Genomic DNA, 16,060 nt, shown 5'->3' on the forward strand with positions numbered 1-16,060 from the left:
TTTGGTTAAGGTGGTGTCTTCCAGATTTCTCCATTGTAATGTCACTATCTTCCTTTTTGTAATTAGTAAGTTTCTTAGGGAGACATACTTTGAGACTGTGCAAATATAGTATTTTCCATATCATTGCCCTCTCATTTTAATAGCCATTGACTACTCTTCCCTGAAAAAAAAATATTAATGAATTCTTGACAAATGGTGATTTCCTAATATCATCATTTCTTCTTCTAGATTTTTAATAGAATCCTTCTGTAGATAAGAACTTTCCCTTTGTTTAATCATTTATTTGTTCATGTCTGTATAAACTTTTGATTTTTTTTTAATATTCAAAGGGCTATAATTTTTTTACTATCATTCATCTTTTTTGAGGTTCAAATTGTCCCATATTCAAGATGGTCCTTGTCTCTTTGACATATCCCCATTTTTTGAGGTTTCCTTATTTTTGTAATCAAAGATACCCCAGGCTCATCTTATACTTTCCCTGTCTGTATCAGTTTGCCAGGGCTGCCATAAGGAAGTACCACAGGCTGGGTGGAGTAAATAACAGAAACTTATTGTTTTGTAGTTCTAAAGGCTAGAACTCCAAATCAAGGTGTCAGCAGGACAGGTTCCTTCTGAGGGCTGTGATGACAGCATCTGTTCCAAGCTTCTCTCCTTGGCTTATAGAAGTCTGTCTTATCCCCCTGTCTGTTCACATTATCTTCCCTCCATGCATCTCTCTGTATCTTCACATGATGTTCTTCCTTTTTATAATGACACCTGTCATATTGAGTTAGGGCCCACCCTAATGACCTCATCTTAACTAATTACCACTGCAATGGCCTTATTTCCAAATAAGGTGACATTCTGAGATTCTTGGGGTTAGGGCTTTAACATATGAATTTTGGAAGGACACAATTCAACCAATAGCACTGTGTCAGCACTGGAATAAGCCATTTCTCCAAGGAGTTCTGGCTCCTTTTATTGGAAACTGGTATTTAGAAATGAATATCTAGGTGGCAGATGGCTAATTTGGAGATGTTATAGATACTAGGTCCTCTCAACGGAGGCAGCTAAGAAATATGTGTATATATACCAACACATCTACTTCTACTTCCATTATTTTCCTGGGGGAAGGGAAATACCCAACTTCAGTGCCCTCTAGGCATCCTGTTCCACCTAAGAGAAGAAGGGACTGAGAAACCCTTGTGAAGTTCATAGTTCACAGGCACAGGCTCACTAAAAGTCCTGATCATAGGACTATAGAATGCTTCCCCATCCCCAACATCTTACCACCACATTACTAAAGGCCTAAGTACTACAATTCAGCTACCAAGAAAGAATTACAAGGCATACTAGAAGCCATAAAACACAGTTTGAAAAGACAGAGCAAGTATCAGAAGCAGACTCCTATGGAGGGATGTTGGAAGTATTAGAACACGAATTTTAAAAGAACTATGATTAATATGCTAAGAGTGCCAATGGAGAAAATAGACAGCATACAAAATCAGATGAGCAATGCAAGGAGACAGATGGAAATTCTAAGAAAGTATCAAAAAGAAATGCTAGAGAGCAAAAACACTGTAGCAGAAACGAAGAATGCCCTTGATGGGTTCATTAGTAGGCTGATGAAAGAATCTCTGATCTTGAGGATATGTCTCTATCAACTTCCAAAATGGAAAGCAGAAAAAAAAGACTGAAGAAAAAAATGAACATGATATCCAAGAACTATCAATTACAAAAGGGACAACTACAGGGGCCAGCCCAGTGGTGCAGCAGTTAAGTTTGCACGTTCCACTTCGGCGGCCCAGGGTTCGCCAGTTTGGATCCCAGGTGCAGACGTGGCACCACTAGGCAGGCCATGCTGTGGTAGGCATCCCACGTATAAAGTAGAGGAAGATGGGCACGATGTTAGCTCAGGGCCAGTCTTCTTCAGCAAAAAGAGGGAGGATTGGCAGCAGATGTTAGCTCAGGGCTAATCTTCCTCAAAAAAAAAAAGAACAACTACAAAAAGTGTAATATATGCATAATGGGAATACTGGAAGGAGAAGAAAGAGAGAAAGAAATATTTGCAGCAATAATGACGGAGAATTTCTCCAAATTAATGTCAGACACCAAACCATAGCTCAAGAAGCTCACAGAATACCAAGTAAGACAATGCCAAAAAAAAAAAAAAAAAAAAAACTACACCTAGGCATATCATTTTCAAAATACAGAAAATTAAAGATGAAGAAAAGTCTTGAAAAATGGCAGAGGGGGAAAAATACAGACTGTAAAATTGACGATAAAAAAGAGTTTTCCACATTTAAAGCATTCAAAGACATTGCCTTATTATTTTTTTTTTCTTTTTTTAAGGTATGCTTTTTGGTAAGGAAGATTGGCCCTGAGCTAACATCTGTTGTCAATCTTGCTCTTTTTGCTTGAGAAAGATTGGCCCTGAGTTAACATCTATGCCAATCATCCTCTATTTTTTATGTGCCGAAGCAGAGTGCATGAAGTTAGCCACTACACCACCAGGCTGGCCCCAGGATTCTTTATTTTGAACCACCAAAGTCTTTGACTGCAAGACTCATTAAAGAAGTGCTAAAACATTATGTAATTCATTTTGAGATTCACCACTGTCTTCTAAATTCTCTTCCTTTTGTATATATTTAAGACATTTTCAAACACATTATCTTTTTTTCTGGTTATTATAGTCTTTACCAATGCCTTAAAATTATTATCCCACACTCATTTCTCAGATAACATCTATTTCTCTAAAGATAATTTTTTAAAGATATCAAGTTTGTTTCTGAAGATTTTGTTCCATCTATAAGACTGTGTAAAAAATCAATTAATTTTCAAATTCTTTTTATCTATCCCATGAATCATCTGCTTCTTGGATAGATTCTATCCCTAATATAGTGACAAACATATTGAAATATGTGTTATCAGTCCCTCTCCCCATTACCACCAAAAAAATTGAGTTTATTTTATGAACAACCTGGGAAATGACTAAATTAATTATGGTGTCAGTAAGATGATCTCTTTGCTCTCATTATAAATGTATTGACCTTATCAACAACCACTTGAGGCCCTACTTAGAATTACCTACCTTCAATCTTGCTAGATTCTGGGAAAAGACCCCATACCACCCTCAAACACCTCTCTAGGTGAATACAGCCATTCAAAAAAAGCACAGAAATAAGTTTTGATCTTTAGTGAGTCTTAAATAAATAGAAAGCACAGTAAGTTTTAAGACATTTTGTAGCTTATCCTGCCTGGTTAAGTGTTGAGTAGTTCCCAAGCATGGTAAAAACTTTTATTCTCCTTGCTTCCAGGAAATGGATTTTTATATCATTTTATGTTTTTTACAGAAGGGGCTATTCACCATGATATGCATAAATGCACCATTTGGCAGGTGATTTTTGTGTGTGTATGAGGAAGATTGGCCCTGAGCTAACATCTCTCCCAATCTTCCTCTATTTTGTATTTGGGATGCTGCCACAGCATTGTTTGATGAGCCGTGCATAGGCCCACACCCAGGATCCAAACCAGCAAGCCTCTGGCCACCAATGCAAAGTGTGTGAACTTAACCACTATGCCACTGGGGCAGCCCCTGACAGGTAATTTTGAAACTACAGGTAGTAATGGAGCCAGAATTAAATTTGTAGGATAATAATGCATTTATGAGAGCAAAGAAATGAAGAGCAGTTATTCCTGTTAAAATATTTGTTCTTAAGTTTTATAAGTTTCAGTGCTACTGAAGAAACTATTACAGGACAAACTGCTTATTTCAGCTACTGTTTTGCAAAGCATGGTCATACTATCAACTAGCAGATATATTATTTCTTAAATATTTTTATAATGTTTCAAGTATTCTAGAATCTGTCCAAATAATATAAACAGGCAGAAAATTAGTTTATGAGCCCAAAGAAGAAATAAGAAGGCTCTACTTTTTCTGGCATAGTGAGAACAATTCTCACCAAAAAGCTTTCTCCTGCAAATCAGCATTCTCTCTTTACCCAAAACCACAGGCTTTGCTTTTTTTTTTTTTTTTTTTTGCTTTCTTTGCATTCTATAAATCTGTCTATAGCCTGCTGCCTTTAAGTGGGATATGAAAATAAATGTTCATTCATTCAGTCAGTCAACTCATATTTTGTGAGCCTACACTATACTTGCTAGATAATTACCAAGACAATAAAATGAATGGCCAAAATTCCCACATTTATATGGTTTACATTTAGTAGGAGGAAACAAAGAATGAAATTATTAATATATCAAATATTGATATCAACGATGTCAAGTGGGCTATGGGATACACAGTCTAAAGCTTCAAAGAAAGGGTCAGGATGGAAGTGTAAACCTGGGAGTCAACTCAACAAGTGTTTAGAGGTTTTAAGCTTTAAAGTATTTAAAGGCACAAGACTGGATGAGATTACCTTGAGAATCTATGTCATTAGAAAAGACGTGAGAACCAAAACTGAGCCCAAAGGCATTCTAACATGTAGAGGCTGGGGGGATGATGAAGAAGAGTCTAAGAGAGGTAATCAGTGAAACCAGGAGGAAAGAGACAACTGCGGTGTCTTGAAAACAGGGAAAAAATGTCTTTCAAGGAGGTAGCAGTGATCAACTACATCAAAGTAAGGCGAGAGCCAAGAATTAACCATTGAATTTAGCAAAATAAGGTCATTGTTGACCCTGTCAAGAGCAATTTCAGTGAAGCGATAGCAGAGAGAGAGAGGAAGAAAGGAGAAGTAGATACAGGAAGTATAGAAAATTCATTTGTAGAGTCTGGCTGTAAAAGAGCAAAGAAATTGAATATTAGCAAGAAGAACATGTGGGATAAAGTAAGGGGATTGTTTTCGTTTCTTTGCTCTTAAGATGGGACAATTTTCACGTGTTCATATGCCAATGCTGATGATCCAGTTCAGAGAGAAAATCTTGTGTTACAAGACTAAGAGAGAGGGAAACTTTCCATACAGATGTCAGTAGATAAGCCAGAGAGGATGGGATCTAGTGTGCATGTGGAGTGTTTAGTTAGGAGCAAAGCACAGGTGATCCAGAATAATGAAACAGAAGACAATGCATGAGCTGAAATGGATAGCTGGGTGTTGTGGGTTGAACTGTGTGCCCCCTAAAAATATGTCGAAGTCCTAAGCTCCCAGATCGTGTGAATGTGACCTGATTTGGAAATAGGTTCTTGGAAGATGTAATCAAGTTAAAATGAACTCATTAGAATGGGTCCTAATCCAGTGCCTAGTGTCCTTGTAAGAAGAGAGAAATTGGAACACAAAACCCCAGACACACAAAGAGTTCACCGTGTGACATCAGAGACAGACTGGAGCGATATGTCTGCAAACTAGGAATGCCAAGCAACACCAGAGGCTCAGAAGAGGCGAGGAAGAATCCTCCCCTGGGTCTTCAAGACCGCAGAGCTCTATTTCCGCCTTGATTTCAGACTTCTAGCCTGAAGAACAGTGAGAGAATAAATTTCTGCTGTCTTAAGCTGCCACACTTGTGGTGCTTTTACATGGCAGCCCTAGGAAACTAAAACAGTGGTATATGCAGTGGTAGACTCTCAGGGTCGTTCTCCTCTGATTGCTTCCTCTGTATGTCACTAGTCAATGGCAAACTCTTTTTATAGACATTTCTCAAACCTTCTGACATATTTGTTCTTAAAAACGTTCTCAATCATGTCAAAATTTTAATTAATTAATTAATTAATTTAATTAATATTTATTTTAATTCATTTATAAGGGAAAGGATAGAAAAGACAATAGATCTAGGTAAGGAATGATTCAGGAACATAGTCAAACAGGAAAGGAATGCCCGAATAAGATACTAAATTACATGTAAAACTGGCTACATTTCTACTGAGCAATAAAACCATAACACCTTTAGAAGTTTTCTCTACTAGGCTATCAAATCATAACAATGTATACATTTCTGTGCCTTAATCTCTAGTCAGGAGCAAAGCACAGATCATCCAGATGGCAAATCACCAAGATCTCTATCTATTGCATACTGTTATTCAAATATTCTGTGCTACGTTTCATTTCCTAAGATCTTCTGAAGACGGATGACTTATGAGTAGAAAAAGATGCTTTTATTCAAACAGGCTAATTAGAAAATGCTCTAGAATAATATCAAAGTTTCAAGCAATCAGCTTTTTGTCTCTTTCAAATTTGGATAATTTGAGAGAATTTTTCCTAATTGTGATGCAACCAGGATTTCCACCCAGACTGTATGACATCAGAATAGATATTATCAACCACTTCAAACACTGATGAGTGTAAATCATAAAGACAAGCATTTAACAGATTATAAATTAGTTCACTTTTATATGATAATGAAGTATAACATTAATTAAATAAAACAAAATTATTTTCTAAAGACTAATTAGTTTTCTATCTCTAGAAAATTCTTATTTGATTTTAATATCATATTTCCACATTTATGTAGAAGGTCAACACATTGGTTTGCACTCTGCTACTCATTGCCACAAGACTTAAATTCACATAAACTGCTCTTTCCTCTTTGCCTTCCCAACCAGCTTATAATATAGACTTAATGTGACTACTTTCTAGAATAGACCAGTTAATGTACTGGCCACTGACTACACTGTCTTTACATTGTAACATTCTAAGATAGTCTATCTCTAGTGCTTCTACTTAATCTTTCATATTTTTCTTGATGAGAAAGATTCCCCAACCTCACTCTTTAAATAGGCTAGTTATTATAATGTTAAATGAGCAATATATGTTTAAAATAGAGTTGATTTATTTAACACAATAATAATTCACTATATAGATATTATAGATATATATCTGTATAATATAGATAACATCCGTATAATAAGCATTTTAGATCTAGAGATAAAAGTGGCCCTTTTGTGATCTAAAATTAAGCATTTGTTGATGCTCAACCATATTTTTTATCTTGGATAAGTACCAACTACCATTCAGCTGGGAATATTTCTTTACTCTTTCTACTTAATCTATTGAGACATCCATTATATTTAGTTGGGAAAAACAGTAATTTAAAGACAACTAAGCCAAAAAAACAATATCACAATTTTGAATTCTGTATTGTCTTAATAAGTTGGTTTTTTAAAATCATAATGAAATCAATAAATAGTTTGGTAATTTGATTATTTTAAATTCATTTTTTTTGCATCTCAGCAAAAGTGTCTCTTTTTTTAATGAACTTCATTGATTTTAATGCCTGGAACAAGCTTTCCATTCTGTGTCATGGCTGGGTGTCCATTAATTTAAAGAATGACTGGCTCATTTTAAAGTGGTCCAGTTTATTCACTTGGTAATAAAATCATATTATTGATCTTCAGGTTGCCTAATGACCTTAGCACTTATTATTAGGCTGTTTATATGCTCTATATGAACATTAATCAATCATATGAAAAATTTACTTATTCAGACCCTAGAGCATGAAGGCAGTCCATAATTTAGACCTTCATGGAGAATAATTCATAATGCAGTTTCAACTATAAACTATGCTCAAGGTCTTAATACCTCCCTCAGCTCCTGATTGATTGTTATTATGATAGCTATTGCAGCCATAACTACCTAGATGGCAAACAGCAAAAAGATTTTTCTAGTTTAATACATTTTCTTCTGGAGTTACAATGAGCTGAAGAATGTCACCCATACACATATCGCAAATTATTGGATATGAACTGTGGGTATTATGCATCTATATATGTCAATTAACAAAATACATATATAGGAGTGTTACACATCTATACAGATCAATTAACAAAAGTTATTAATATTTAAATAAATAGCATTATTTTTTTGAATAATAAATTTTGGACACTCAATCTTTTTTTTCCTGCATGGATAATCAAATTTATGGGGTTCGGTTGTCAGCCAGTGACTATATTAGAAAGAAATCTTACATGGAAACTCCCTAGATCCAGAATATTTTAGGCGGCATAGAACCTCATCACCTCCTTTGAGTAATAGCTAGGCAAAATTGTTACAACATTGTAGAAAGGTGAAAATCAGAAAAGGAAAGTAAGAAAAGAAAAGAAAGAGAGCTAATATTTATGGACCTCCTATTACGTGAAATTTAAATTAAGATTTTAAATGAGAATTATCACTATGATACCATTTTGAAAGCTTCTTCACCGATACTAAGATATATATTTTTTCTTTCAATGTCTCTCCAGTCATCTCTAGCCTAGATTAAGAACCAAATGCTATTTTTACAATAATTTTAAACAAAATCTTTATTTTTTTCACATTAAATCCTTAATCTTGCTTCACCTGATATAAAATAATTTTTAAAATAAAAACAAACTTTTCCTGGAGTGAATATGAGAAAATGTCAATTTCAGCCCTTCTCACATTTATAGTAAAACATGGGTTTTTATATTACATTAATATTGGTCACTAGTCTTTTAATCTAACAAATTACAAACTAGCTTGTTTTTGTGCCTGTGACAAAATACATGGGGCTGTGCCATAGGACCTCAGACTGTTAGGGACAAGTTATCTAACAATTATTTGCTAATTTCTGTTAACAGAGTTTCAGAAGCACATAAAAATAACCTTTAATGTGTTAACAAATGTTCTCAGAAAATTTTAAAAATTATTACTTCTATGTTCAGATTGCAAATTGAAACTGGATCTCAGAATCTCCCCTCTCCTGAAACTAATTGCATTAAAAAGAAACAGTAATAAAATTAAAATTACATAAAATATACTAGCTACAATCACCAGAGAAAAAATCTGGGGCTTGCAAATGACATAAAAGTTTCAAAACATCCCTTGACTTGCTTTGGTGCAATTCTATGCCATTTCTAATTCTATATTCCCCAGAACCATGGTCAGAGAAGAGTAAACAAAGTCTTAAAATATCTTGCAAATAACCCACCACTAAGACACAGATACAAAATAAGAGGCTGTAGCAAATTTTCAAGATTTAGTAAATAAAAATGCAGGATTCTCAGTTTAAATTTCAGATAGATAACAAATCTTTTAGCATAAGCATGCTCATGCAATATTTGAGACATACTTAGATTAAAAATTATTCATTTTCTACATGAAATTAAAATGTAACTAGGTGTCCTAGTTATTTGGTAACCTTAGGTAGGCAACCTGGAGAGGACATGCACATGTCTCCAGAGAGTTAGCCCCCTACTCAAGCATCCCTGTGTGCCACCAAGACAAAATTGTACGTATGTAAACAGAAGGGCAAACACACTGAGCTTCACTAGTTTGGACTATTCTTACTAGAGGAAAGCAGGAGAAGAAACACCAAGGTCTCATAATCCCCCAGACCTAGTTTCTCCAGTGATATTAATAACTTTTTGATGTTCAGAAAACAGTCAAATGAAAGTTAAAGCAGGAGAGACCCCCAGGTGGAGCACAGGAGAATCATCAGTGGAATTGCCCTTTTAACATCATTTCCTCTATTCTGGTAAGACAGAGTGGAAATGGAAAGTAAGGCAAATGGTTAAGAGAACAGCTCCGGGTGATATACTGATGGAAGTTCCAAACCTGCCATGCTGAAGCCAGATCTTCAAAGAGAAACTGTCCATAAGATTCGTGTGTATTCATCAATAGAGCACACAGGTGTATAGAAATCCCAACAAAGTGGGCATGGCTGGGAATAGAGATCTAGGAAATGCCAGAAGGGGCCTGGATCCACACCCCCACACCCACCATCCCCCCTCCCTTGTTTCAGGCCACAGAAAACTCTCAAGTTTCAAACTATTGCACACACATACACAAAAACCACCAACAGGTCTCATATGAGATGAGAAAAGCAATTGAAAGTATTCAGTCTATATCAATAAAAAAAGGCTTAGACAGAGCTAACTACATTATCATAAACAAGAACATATGCCATCCTATCTAAACAAATATATTTGCAACATTGACAAAAGAAAGAAAGAAAAGTAAGGAAGGATGGAAGGGAAAGAAAGAAGAAAATACAAACAGAAGATAAAAAATATAGTTTGAAAGAGGGAGCAACCAAAGAAAAATTAAAAGTCTCGATGACAGCTTCACCACATAAAATAGCTTAAAATAAACAAAATAAAATGATAAAAAACGAATGAAATTTTTGAGATTTCAGAATAAAGGAAAAATGAACATCAAAGTGATATCATTACATAAACGATAAATCAGAAATAGCAAGAAATAGAGCTGAAGATATAACAATGAATAATAGCAACGCATGAGGGAATTAGAGAGAATTTAGATGAAAAAGAAAGAATTAAAGCGATAGAGAGGGTCACAGAAACAAAGGTCAGAGAAAAATGAAAATTATAAGGCTAATTATATTTTAGAAGATTTTATAAGTATATTTTATAAAATATGTGAACTCCAAAAATGGAACAGAAAATATATTCAAAAATATAAAAGGAAATTTTTCTTGAAATAAAAAAGAACAGAATCTGCAGACTGAAAGAGATTTCGAGTTTGAAAGAATAATGGCACAGAAGGATTGACACCCAGATATCTCCTGATTGTCATTAAACTTTAAGGAAAAGGAAAGAATTCTTCAAGCATCTTCAGAGAGAAGGGAAAGTTTCTAAGAAAAGAGAAAATCAGACAGACTAATGATTGCTTCACAGCAGCATACAGGATCAAGAGCAAATGAAACAATATCCACTGAGTGTTGAGGTAAAGAAAGTTTGACCCAAGATCTTATAACTAGTCATTTAATAAAAAGCTAGCAGGCAAACATTCTCAAATATGAAAGATCTCAGGAAATATAGCAAACGCAATTCAAACCTTAATAAATCTATAACGGAACTGAGACAACTAAAAAGAGTGAAAGAAGAAATCGTGCTTAAATGACCAGTGGGAAATATTGAATTTTTATTTTTTAAAGCACTATGCATAAAGAACTGTGTCAAATATGGATTAACAAGCTAAGGCAAACCTTTAAAATATAAAATTAAGTAATCATATTTTAAAGGTGAAGAAAGAATAAAAATGGAAAAAAAATTGAAAGTGCTTGAGTTTCTTCATTTCCTTTTCAGGGAATCAATAGGCAGCATTAAAGTTGGACAATCAAGAAACAGAGGATTACATTTATTAACTACTGCTATAAATGGGGTGACATAAAGGAATAAGCCTAAGAAGAATACAACCAGTCTAAAATGTGAGCCAGAAGTGGAAAAGGAAACTGAAAAAAAGACACAGTTTAACAATGTTCCCATTTTTCCCAGCAAGGAGGCAATAGAGCCCATCTATAGTAGGTAAAATAATAAAAGTAGTGAGATATATTAAATAATGACATAAAGCCAACCATCAGAAGAACAAAAGCAAATTATAAGCCTTCCAAAGTACCACAGAGACAACATTCATGCAACCACAATAACACAAATTAAGCAATTAAGGGCAAGGTTCAGAACAGCACATAGAGTTTTCTAGAAGGAATCACAGGCATTATTAACAGCGGTTTCCTTTGGAGGGGATAACATGGGGAGAGGAAGAGAAGGGAAAGTAGAAAGTCTTACAGCATTTGCTTCATATTTTCCTGTGCTACTCATATTTTCTAACTGCTTTATATTTGTCTGCAATAACAAGTTCTGTTATATATTAGCTCTAAGAAAATAATTATCATTAAGATACATGGCAACTTACATATTTCACAAAATTTTATATGTATACTACATGGACACATTTGTTTCTGCACGAGCATTAATTATAATGTTTATGGTCTACATTGCATTTATTGAGTTTGCCCATGTATATACATAATGTAGCTTATGTTCACATAGGTTCACATAGAGAGAGAAGAAGGGAGAGATCAAACATTACAATTATTTTACTATGTTTTCAGTTTTCAACTTTTCTTTCTTTTTTTAAAATTACTTTTCTTGCTATTAGAAATGAAAGGAAATATAATGAACAAACATGGGAGAAATTAGAGTCTTTCTGTTCACTATATATACTTGAAAGATTTCTTTTAAAAAGTGGGATTTGAAAGAAATTGAACCCATAAGATAGAGTGTCATCAGGAGGTAGAAAATGAGGGTAGTTTGGAGCTAGAAGGGGAAGATTCTAGAAATAGTTAATGACAGCAATGTAAGTAATTTCTACATTAAATAAGAAACATGACTAGGGATGTTACGAAGGAAAACCATGAATAATTATGAAAGTTCAAGATTCAATCGTGGATATTACTAGAGAATATTTCCTGTAGACAGGAGACATCCAATCAAAATAAAAAATACTTGGTCAGTACTTTTCATTATTAATCAAACATAAATGCATTAATTGTTTATCAAAGGCCCTGAACTGTGTTAGGTATTTAAGAGAGGTCCTAGACTCATATCAGATGTGGTTCTACACTTACCAATTTACAATCTGTCAAGAAACATATTATTGAAGAAGTTGTTGTCATGAAGAGTCCCAGATAGGGGCCGGCCTGGTGGCGTAGTGGGTAAGTCCACACACTCCGCTTCTGTGGCCCAGGGTTCAAAGTTTTGGACCCCAGGCACGGACCTAGCACTGCTTGTCGAGCCATGTTGTGGCAGCATCCCACATAAAATAGAGGAGTATTGGCACAGATGTTAGCTCAGGGACACTCTTCCTCAAGCAAAAAGAGGAAGATTGGCAACAGATGTTAGCTTCCTCACAAAAAAAAACCAAAAAAAATCTGAACATCTCCAAGGCCTGCAAAACTTATTACCTAATTGAATATATTATCTGAAGAAGGATTGTTTCTCTCTGCCCAGATAGGATATAAAAAGGAATATTATCAAAGTAAAACCAAGAGTACTATTCTAATTGTCCAGGAAAGAGAGAACTTTGGCCCCAAAACAAGAGCAGCCTGGCCACATTGGTAGCTCTTGGCTGTAGAAATAAATGTATCAGACTTTCCTAGCCTAATGCACAAATTATTAAAATCGTCTAAATTCACCTAGCTGATTTGGATCTCATATTCATCAAGCTTCCTTCTAATTATAACTTGGCTTCTCACATATCTTTTCAGGGAAAGAGTATGTTAGTTAGAAAACATAATTTACAGTCCTCTTGGCTTTCGTAATTCTTATTATAAAGTAATACATAACTATTTTGGTTCATGTACCAGCCTTTGAAATCTTACTTATTTTAAAGTCATTCTTGAGAGATGGAACCATTCTTGATGTAATGGAAAAAAAAATCAGACTTCTGATACCGCAAGACGAGAGTTGGGGAGGTGTTTCCTGTTTAAGAAGAGGAAGCTGAACAGTATGGAATTCATCAAAACAAGGATGCCATCCAGTTCTCTGAGCATCCAGCCCACCCTCCCAGTTGACTACACTCTGTTATCCTGTATTGTGTACCCATCTCTCTCAGGAACTTCTGTATAGTTCCTCAAGAACTATAGAAAACTCAAGAAACATAACAATATGTCATAGTTCAAAGTAACAGCCAAGCTACATAGTTCAAACTAGAATTTTTATAGCAATTAGGGGGAAAAAGAAAAGTTTAAATAGAGAAATCCAGAAAAATTTAGTGAGACAAATGGAACAGAAACCTAAGCTTGAAGAAGAAGTCATATCTGATCATATAGGAGAATAAAATTGAGGAAAGTTATTCCAGGCAGAGAAGTAGTCTAGCAACAAAAGTCTGAAGGTAAAAGAAAGAAGCACATGATAGACTGTAGGGTCTGGAAGGTCATTTTCTTATGATGGAAATTGCAACCAAAGATTACAGGTAATTTTAGCTTTTAAAAAAATTCTAAAACAGTAACATTATATTCGCAGAGTTTGATCAGTTCAAATTGATTTTTAGTAATCATCAAAGTTATTTACATATATTCTATAAGACTATGCTCAACTATTATTATCAATTTGTATTTATATCACATCTCATTTTGTAAGAATCTCAAAGCACATATATAACACTAATAATGGTAACCTAGGAACTTAAAAGAGTTAATTTCATGATATCACTACTCAGTCTGAGGTCAAGAAATTGTTCAGGATTTAGCACAATGTAGTGTAGTATTAGGTTAAAATTTTGGAAAGGGTCTCAGAAGCTTAGAACAAAACGATGACTGTAGGTACTCCCACATTCCAAAATGAAGTGCTGCACCACCTATGTTGGACTTGCAAATAAAGTGGTTAAAAACAGGTTAGGTAACCTTCAAGCCACATTCAGGAATAAAAATGTTGCAGTGAAGAAGCCAATAGAAAGAATTTCTTTGGAGAGAATTCTCAGTGTATATGCCTCCCCACACCATCTCAAACAAGGAGACACAGAGCATAACAGGATTCCCCTAAAGTTTAGAGCACACAGTACACTGTCTACACAGCATCTAACTCATGACTGAAAATGACTCCAAAGACAAGCTTCCAGTGAGAGCCTGTATCTCTACTCTCTCTTCCCTTTCTGGGACTCCAATTGAATGCATGTTAGACCATTCATCGTCTCACAGGGCACTGAGGCTCTGTTCCTTTTTGTTTTCTATTAATTTCTTCTTGTTTCAGTTTCAATAGTCCTATTGTTATGTATTCAAATCCAACGATCTTTTATTTAGCAGATTTTCTTATCTGCTGTAGATCCTATCTAGGACATTTTTAAAGATAAACTGTATTTTTCATCTCTATAAATTCTAGTTGGCATATTTTATTATATCTTCTATTTTTCACCTCATACGTTCAAGTTTTCTTTCAAATCTGTGAGCACATTTATAACACCTTTCTTAAAAGGTCTTTTTAGGAATTTTAGGGCAGTGAAGATATTCTGTATGATGGTATAAGGATGAATACATGTCATTGTATTTTTGTCCAAACCCAATATATAACCCCAAGAGTGAACTCTAATGTAAACTGTGGACTTTGGGTGATTATAATACATCAATGCAGGTTCACCAATTGTAACAAATGTGCCACTGTGCAGGGGATGTTAATAATGAGGGAGGCTATGCATGTATGGGGGTAGCAGTTATATGGGAACTCTCTGTACTTGCCTCTCAATTTTGCTGTGAACCCCAAAACTGCTCTAAAAATAGCTAAGCCATTTAAAAATATATTTTAAAAATAACATGCTTAAGAAACCAAAATACAGACATACAAACAGAGAGGTCTTGTGTTATAATTTCATTATTTTTGTCATTTTTGGGTCAGCAGCATTTGACTCCATCAATCTCTCCCTTCTTCCAACTTTCTTCACTTGGCCTCCAGGATCCTGGACTTGCTTTTGTTTCACCGTAGCTCCATTAGAGAGCTCACAGGGAAGTATAGCTTTAAAAATAATATGTCAATGAGTTCCAAATAGTATCTTCAGCCTAGCCATTTCTCCTGAAATCCAGACTCATATATCCACCACCTACGCCACATTTCCACTTGGATGTCTAACAGACATCTCAAACTTAACTTGTCCAAAAATGAATGCTTGACTCTTTCCCCAAAACTGTTCCACCTGCAGTTTTCACCATCTCTCTATAACCCAGACCACTCTTCACAGACATCCATAGTTAACTGTCTTATCTTCTTCAGATCTGTGTTCAAATGCCGCTTTCTCAGTGAGGTCTACTCTAAGCACCTACTTTAAATTTTGCATCCCAAACCTCCACATTCAGCACTCTCAACCTCCCTTATACCGCTCTATTTTTCCCAAAACGTTTATTGTGTTCCAATACTTTCTACACAGCACTGTACTTATTCATCATGTTTATTGCTTACAGTCTCACACCCCCAGATAGATATCAGCTTCATGAGATTATAAATTTTTGTCTGTTTTGTTAGCTGATACACCTCGAATTTGGCACATAGTAGATATTCGATTCATATTATTTGCATGAATGGCATATAGAAATTTTTGTTAGTTTAAGTCAGCTATTTGGCAATTATGTAAGCATGGCATTGAGACATCAATTCTATAGTTAATATAAACTTGATTTCAATCTGTTATTATATTTTCTGAATAGTTCTTATAATTATACATTTTATCAAAACTTGGTCTAAGTTCTTCAAGGGTAAAAATTATGCTTTGGAATTTTAGTCCCTCTGCTGTTATTACTGCATTGCTTTGTACATAGTAAGAAGTATAAGCTACAGGAAAATAATATTTTTGATTTCTATTTTATTCTGGAGACCTGGTTTCTAATACCGCTATTTTAATAATGCAGC

The sequence above is a fragment of the Equus caballus genome, chromosome 31 (genome assembly GCF_041296265.1).
Source record: "Equus caballus isolate H_3958 breed thoroughbred chromosome 31, TB-T2T, whole genome shotgun sequence".
Classification (NCBI taxonomy): Eukaryota; Metazoa; Chordata; class Mammalia; order Perissodactyla; family Equidae; genus Equus; species Equus caballus.